Here is an 8503-nt window from a genome sequence, read left to right as displayed (position 1 = left end):
TGAGAATGGCTACAGATCACATCTCCCTGAGATGAGCAGGTTGGAAATTCCAGATGCCTGCAGGGAAGCTACAGCTTTGCAAGGCAGAAATGAAGCATCACTTTACATATGATTGTGCCGTTTCCTTAGGATTCATTTAGTTTTGTGCTTTTTTTAGACGTTTGTTTTTAATCCAAAATAAAGTGACTTTGCTTAGGAGGTGTCAGTTAACAAGAAGAAAAAAGGCGTTCCCAAACTCAAATTACAAGCTCCTTTCCTACCAGCACTGTCAAAATGAAGCTCAGTAAAAGATTTAGCACATCTGACCCAGACTTTAGCACCGGTTTTGTATCAAAAAGCCGCAGATGTGAAACAATAAAGAAACCATTCTCTATATGACTTTAGCAAGGAACAGAGGAGGAGATCTCACAGAACTCTCATTTTGCAGACACTTATTTTTAACGAGGAGAAGCTGTGGCAGTGTGGTTCTAGGGGAGCTGAAACAGGGAGCACAGCCAAGCCAAGCTGACCACATGAAGACCAGTAACCCCATTACTGACAGCACACACACTCAGCTGGCATTGTTGTGCACTTGTCACAACTGACTCCAGGCACAGCAAAATCATCCCTGGGACACAGTCATTTATCCCTTGTTGGCCACTGGAAGCTCTTTGGACATGGAGGCTGTTTCTTATCCACACTGTTGAGTACCTGCTGCCCCAGATCTGTGTTTTGGTCGCTCCTTGAGATGCTTCTTAACACATTGCACTGCTACAATTCCTTCCATACTTTTGTCTTTATTGTCTTTGCCTTTAGTTTAGCCGTGGCTTTCAGTTTATGTGTGACCCAGAGCAAGACTTCAGGACTCAGCAATGAAAAAATCCTCAAGGACAGCTCAGGTTATTGCTGATATTCCTTTTATTTATTTATTTTTGTTTGCTGGTTACAACAGCAATGAACACTGCAGCCAGAGACAAGCTCTGCTGTGGCTGATGGCTGCATAGACATAGCAGAGAAGGCAAACATCACTTGTTACACCTCCCAGCATTACAAGGCTGTAATTAAATCCCTTTTCTTTGACAAACTTTGTGTAAGCTGGTGGAGCTGAGCCAGCGCTGGTGCTGCAGGGACTCTGCATCCGTGGGCAGAACAAAAGGGGAGATGTCCCCTCCTCCATCTTATTGCCTGTTTATCAAGTGCGTCTTCAGCTCTGCTGGGTGCTTCACCGCACACAGCCTTAAAATGGAGCCTGCACCGTTTTGTGCTTCATCTCTTCAGGGGCAAACACACCGAGCCATCGATTAGGTTATTTTAGGACTGTGGCTTGCTGTTGCGCTGGAGGTCGTTCATCAGCAGCCAGTTACACGTGTTTCAGAAAGCTCTTCAAAAAACACAGCCACCCAAGAGCACTCCTCGCACAGCACGTTTCAGATGTGCCTTTGTGCACGAGCTGTTTGTGTCTCAGCAGCAGCTAAAGAGCCATTCGGATGTGCCGGTTGCTATAGTAATTACTTTCCTTGGGAGCTAAAATAATAGCTTGCAGCTCCTGCAACTTGCTGTTGTGTGGGCTGCCTGGAGCCAGAGACACTTCCATGTAGCACTGGGGGCTGGGGAGCATTCTTGCATACTCTGAGACAGACCTTCCTTTCTCTGAGCTCACGCAGCTACTTTTGAATTTAAGCTTTGCAGAGGATGTGTTGCAGGTCTAAAGGTTCAGAAATAAAAGCTGCCTATGAAATGGCAGGATGGCCTTGCGGCTGAGGTTTCTGACGGGGGTGAAGAAGATTTGGGTTCCGTTTCCATTTCTGCTTCTGAAAGCTGACAGACTATGGGCCTGCTCACACTGAGACAACTTCTGGTGCAGGAGACACTACATAGCAACATGTGGGGGCTTACAGGGCTTTAAAAGCACCTAAGCAAGTCAAGCAGGAAGGTGCCAAGCAGGCCAACCTGGCTTCATTCCACATTCTTTTTCACGGGTGAAAGTACTGGGGGGAAGTAGATGCTCTGTGGACCCACAGCTCTGGGGAAGTTAGTGAGTCTATAGATAGTTTAGGGCTCCAGGCCTGACTGGGATGGCAGCCTTGCTGTCTGCCAAGGAGGCAGAGGAGAGGCAGGAGCAAGAGGCATGAGAAACAGTCAGATGCATCAAGGGGCATGGTGGTCAGGTTTGTGACTCCCTGCACACGGCCTGTGTGGAGCCCCATCAACACCAGTGAGCGATGGCTTGCTTTTGCAGATGGGGAGTGGCAAAGGAGGAAGAGAAGGAGGTAGGAGGATATAGGATGAAAGGAGAGAGAAAACAAACAGGGCAAGTATTAGCTATCATCACAGTACAGACCCTGTGCTGTCCTAGAAAATTCGCTCTCAGATGTGTGCATGACTGCATTGGCAACTGGCAGGGAGATGCCAAATGGAGATAAAAGAACTGCAGACTCTGCTAGAGGCAGCAAACTCAAACAGTTCCTGTCTGAGCAGCAGCAACATACAGAGATGCAGGGAGGAGGGTGTCTGGGGAAACCACAGGACAAAACTGGGCCTTCGGCTGTACTTGGCTTATAGGCAGCTACTGATAAGAACTTGTTTCACACGTGTAGACATGTGGATTTGCCTCCCTCTAAATTTAGATGTAGCATGCACATGGTTTCTGTGCCTGCTCCGTTTTGCTGAAGTGGTAATGGGGGAAAGCTGACCTCATACATCTACCCTCTGCAACTTCGCTGAGCCTGATTTCTCCAGCTCCACCACAACACTGTCATCTTCAGCTGCCAGCAGCAGCAGCCATTGAATTGGCACGAGTTTAGGCGCAGTCAATTAGGGCAAAATAACGGTGGGGTTTCTTTTGTTTTCCTTTTCCCTTCCTTGCAAAATCAAAGCAACAGAAGCAATACTCCCTAACTCAACTCCTTCTGTTGTGGTAAAATCCGTGTGCTACTGTGTTGCTTCATGAGCCTGGAAAGGTGGATACAGTTACGCTATAGGGAAGTTACGACAGATTCACACACGGCTATTGCTGATACCAAGGTGAAATGGTTCAAAAGGTGTCGTTGAGATTTAGTCAGAAGAAAATGCTTTGCAACAGGGGCAACGTTTTAAGGTGAATCAGTAAAAAGAACCTTCATACATCACACACAGCACAGCGGCACAATTAAGCATAAGATGTATTGAGTTTACAGAAAGCTTGCTCCATATTGTGCAAATCAGGCCCCTCTGGAAGCCCAGGCAATGAAGTTTGTAAGATATTGGTTGGTGCAGAGAAGGCAGTATCTCCTCCCAGTGTTAGAGTGCGGAAGCCTCTGATCCACACCTTGGCCCGTCGAGCTGACAGTGTCACTTGTCAGTCAGTTCAATATCCATCACCAGTTTTTCCTGCCACAAGAAAGATAGTCCACAGGCACAGCTCCATCCCTGATGGGAGGAGACATAGAAGAGCAAAGTTAGAAATAAAATGCAGTGGGAAAGCATCTGACTCTCAGCTGTTCTCTCACTTAGACACTGAACCTAATGCTCCAGTTAAGTTTTCATCATCAAAGGGCAAGACACAAACCACATAACACCATTAAGTGTCTGCTTTAGAAATGCATATCGTTTCTGTTGATGTTCACAGGAGCTTACTGAACAGTGGTTCTGGGAAACAACCCACTTCAGTAATCGAACACTGCTCATTTTTGGGAACTGTTGCCTAAGATAAATGCAGGGTCATGAAGTCTTCTGCACTGGGGGCATGCAACGCCCAGGAGCAAAAAATGTTTCCAGAATCTCTGCCTTTGAAACAGAGTAGTTGTTTTGGGAGGAGGATGGCACTCCTGGTGCCTGAATTGTCGTGTCCACAGCTGGCCATGTAGCTACCCACAGCCGGCCATGTAGCTACCCACAGCCAGCCATGTAGAGCCAGGCTTTGCTGAAGACATGAACTGTGTCCACTTGGTGCACGTTTAGTCTGCAAGAGAAGCTGCTCCAAGAGTATTTTGGACAAGAAGCTCTGCAAGGAAATTTCCTAGGACAGTAATGCAGCCACACATCCGCTGCCCTGCTTAGCTACCCCAGAGCCCTGCAGAGCCTGACTGCAAAGAGTGGCCATGGGGTGGTTGCTTTGAGGCACAGACCACACACTTCTACTGGTGCTGGAGTTGTCCATCCCTTCTGGGCATGCTGACAGATGGGTGACTCAATAGCAAAAGGAAGAGATTTCAGAACTGCAGTTATTTCCTGAAACCGTCCAGAAGAAGCAAAACCAGAAAGCCCATCCTACATGAGGATGTGAAAGTTCCATTACAGTGTCTTGGAGAACATTGGGTACCTCGTATTCATGCAGAGAAAGGTGATGTTAAGCAGAGACAGGAAGTACTGAAGAGGCAGACATGTTTCACTGTTCATCCAAGACAGAATGCTGGCAACCAGGGAAACAGGTGAAAATCAAACAAACATATAAACAGGCAAGAGCCTTGACAGCAGAACTTTTATCTTTGGTGCTGCTGCATTAGCTCTCCTCTTCCACTGGTGCAAGAGTGTCCTGTCTTCTTCTCAGTATTTTTCACTACCATTGGGAAGTGTGTGCCATGAAAGGTGAACAGGTGCTGGGGCCTCCTGTAGAAGGCCAATATGTAGACAGCTTTTGGCCAGGGTGTGTAAGGTGGCTCTTACTGATTTTCAAGGGACTGTTTGAAATGCCCAGGGCTGGGCACCATGGATAATCCAATCTCATTCTGTACTCAGATCTGAGTATTGGCCCTGAGATTGTTAGCTCAGGTCAGTCTGCTGAGAAAGCAAGCAGCAGCTACACTTCTAGATCATGCGTGTGTCTGCACGTATATATATATAGAAAAACCACAGCAGCAAGCTAAAACACATGAAAATTGAACACCAGGCCATCCAAAACACATCAGGAGGTCTACTTGTAAGGTGTTTATGGATTCTGTATGTGAACTAACTATGGCTGGGCTGCCCCAATGCTGGAGTATTTAAGAATCATGTTTTTAAGTTGCAAAAGAATTTTGTTTTTCCAAAACGTAGGTAAACTTCTTTAACCATCAGACTCCAATCTAATACTTGAAGAAGCAATAAGTATCATATTTGTGATATTTTTGAAGGTGCTGGTAATAGTGCAAGGCTTGTAAATTGTGCTTTGCAAGGCAAGTTATTACTAGCTGCTGGATCTGACCCGAAACCACAGCTGCTTATTGACCCAAGTGCACATCCATTTAGGTGTTCAAGCCAGCGTCAAACATGCTGAGCAGCATAGTTTCTCTTGATAGCAAGTAGTGTAGAGCATGATTAGTGCTTCTGGTTTTTGTTCAAAAATCTTGCAATGAATGTCAAAAATTAGACGTCTGTAACCTGCTAGTGGGTTGAAAAGAGAAAGGACTGCAGGTGCTCTACAGCCTAGAGATACCAGGGATAAATCTAAAGAAAATGAAGCACGAATAAAACCAAAGTTTTCTGGTTGTTTGTCCAAGCACTGTGGTGTTTTCCCTGTCCCTCTGCAGCTGAGGCAGTGGTAACTTCCAGTGTGGGGAGTAGGCAGAGCACCAGTTTCTTGCACTGTTGAGACTAAAGCCAAAAAAGGGAACAAAACCCCTGCACATTCATGCCACAGCTGCAGATAATGAACACTGGTGTAACTGTCCTCTGCACTGCTACGTGCCAGAATTCGTACTCAACCTGCATGCTACGTGTTTATCTTGTGCACATAACTGAGTGAGTCCAGCAACCCTCAGTGGGCTCTGGGGATGCTGGCAAAGGGTATGAGTTGAAATGACTAATGTGTGGAAGTTACACTAAAGAGTGTCATTGGAAAGGAGACCTGAAGCCTTGAATGCAAGAAGTCTAGCAGTGCAAATCCTTCCAGGAGCTTCCATTCACCCCTGCAAGTCAAGACCCTGTCATCCTTCAGGCTTTACTCAGTCAGAAGAGCTGAGTATTGAGTGAGCAAGAACTGCAGAATGAATCCTTCAGCAGCAGAGTCTCCCTCAGTACCACTGGGTGCTTCTACGGATGATAGTCACCTTTACCAGTGTTTCTCATAAATTAGAGAGATGATCCCTGGAGGAGACACTTAATGGAGGCAACAATATAAATGAGACAAAAAAAAAAAAAGTAGAAAAAAGCATGCTCAAAGCTATTTATTAAACAGAAAGATATGGAAGTGGCTTCTGACTCATAAGTTCCTTAAACTTGTAGCTGCTGAAAAATACAAAGTGTACCTGAGAACACCAACTCCATACATCCATTTTTCTTCCATTTTGCCATGCACACCTGCAACTGGCAGCTCCTCAGGACAGGATACTGACTTACCTGTGGTCTGGCCCATTTTTCTGCCACCTCTTCTTGACTTAATTGCAAAGTGTAGATCAGGTCCGAGCGTCACACCAGCCCTAAGTCACTCAGCCCTGCATTGTGTTGTTGCTAAAGCGCTCACTTCATGTTTGAAAGTCATATCCAGACCATTTTTAGGTATCACCAGCTTGTTATCTTCCCTCTATAAATGTCACTGTTGAATCAATGAATGTTAACTGTTTTTCACTTATGAACAAGCAAACAGAAACCTTTTCCCATTTTTCTTCTGGCTGTTACTTGCATTTCCACGGCACCTAAATACAGTAATCTTAGTAATGGATGTGTAATATATTAGTACAGCAAGAAACATTGCTCACTACGATGAGCTAATAGCTTAATGCAATGCAAATTACAGCACAGGATGTAAGAAATACAAGGCAGCAGGAGAAGAGGAGAGGAGAGAAAATTGTACTGGTAAAAACATGCGCTTCCAAACTATGTTCATAATTAGGTGGTTTACATTTCTACAGGGCTTGAGGATTTTTCCTCATTGCACTGCTTTGGCTTTTATATAATTATGTGGTTGTACTTGACTATGTGGTATAAGTAAATAACACTAATTGCTTTTCTTTTTTGAGGGTAGTGGACTGAAACCATGACTTCTGTTTACCAGCTCCAGGTAATAAAAACTGTATGAAGAAAAAAACCTATTTCAGACAGTATTGGCAGCTTTCCTCTCTCTCTTTTTTATACAAAAGGAAGAGGTCTGAGAAGAAAAATAACAGCAAAATCAGGCTGCTGAGTCAGATACTCACAAACTTGCGTAATGGAGATGTATTTCCACGTTTCCTCTTGCCTTTTGTATACTCGAAGCACAGAGGGAAGGACTGGTCCAAGAGAGACTGGTGCCTCAATGTCACAGATGAAATACAAAAGATATCTTAACATCTCCATCATGGAATATTAAATATGACACTTGGTCAGCGAAGCAGAGTCTGTGTGTTGCATGGAAATATGCTGAAACTTGTATCTGAACACTCAGTAAATACAGATTTTGTCCAGCAGTAACACATTTATTCATTTTCAGACAAGTGATTATGAATACACCAGGGAAAAAGCAAATTTAATTAGCACAAAAATTATCACAGCCTTTCAGTGCCATTTTCTGACCGTAAGCCTGGTATGTTCTGTGATTTCTCAGGCTGTTATTTTTTGCAGTGGTGTGGTGCAAACGTCTGCTAAAATCCACAGATTTAAGCACACAAAATTAATTTGCTTCATATGGCAAGTAAACTCTGGTGTCCAAAGTAGAAACATCAGTAGGGTGCCATATGGTGAGTATTTGGATGGAAGACAAGTGCCAAGGAAAGTAAGTTTAATGTCATCGCAGATGACAGTTCCTCACTGTCTGCTTGAACTTTGATATCTATATGTCTTCAACCCTACAGGCTGTGTACCCTTGAAGTCATCATAAATATTTTACTAGAAATTAAAACTAAGTACAACAAGTGCTGAAATAAAATCATCAGTTAAGAAACAAAGACCAAAGAGAAAAAGGGAAAAGAGAAGGTGAGACACACTGCAGGCAAAGTCAAATCTGTGTTCATAGATAACTTAAATGACAGGACAAGGGGAAATGGCTTTAGACTGGAAAAGGGTAGATATAGATTAGATGTTAGGAAGAAATTCTTTCCCATTGGGGTGGTGAGACACCAGCACAGGTTGCCCAGAGGCTGTGGATGCCCCTCCCTGGAGGCGTTCAAGGCCAGGCTGGGTGGGGCTGTGAGCAGCCTGGTCCAGAGGGAGGTGTCCCTGCCTATAGCAGGTGGAACCAGGTGGTCTTAAAGGTGCCTTCCAACACAACCCATTCTGTTTGACAGCTGAGGGATGCAGATTTGAGTCAGGTCAGGCAGAAAGAGAAACCAAACCTGGGCCCCCGCTTCTCAGAGGAATGCCTTTCAGGGCACCAGGGTTTCAGGCTAACAGACCGTTTGAACAGTAGACCATTTGCTTTCTTTTCTAGCTCACAAGCACCATTTCAGCCCTACACCCTTTCTCCATTGACCTGCTTCCGTCAGGGCTCTGCTCTGTGTTCATCAGGGCTTGGCAGCCCCAGCAGCATCATCTGCCGCAGCTGAGAGCACTGTGAGCCACTCCAGTGCCCACAGCCTTCTTCCTCTGTGCAGAAACCAGCCCTGCCAGCCAGGTGTGGGCTGTGAGAGGCACCTTCATAACAGCTCCACGAGGG

Source organism: Coturnix japonica, chromosome 3 (assembly GCF_001577835.2).
Source record: "Coturnix japonica isolate 7356 chromosome 3, Coturnix japonica 2.1, whole genome shotgun sequence".
NCBI classification, from domain to species: domain Eukaryota; kingdom Metazoa; phylum Chordata; class Aves; order Galliformes; family Phasianidae; genus Coturnix; species Coturnix japonica.
This window is presented reverse-complemented; position numbering follows the sequence as displayed.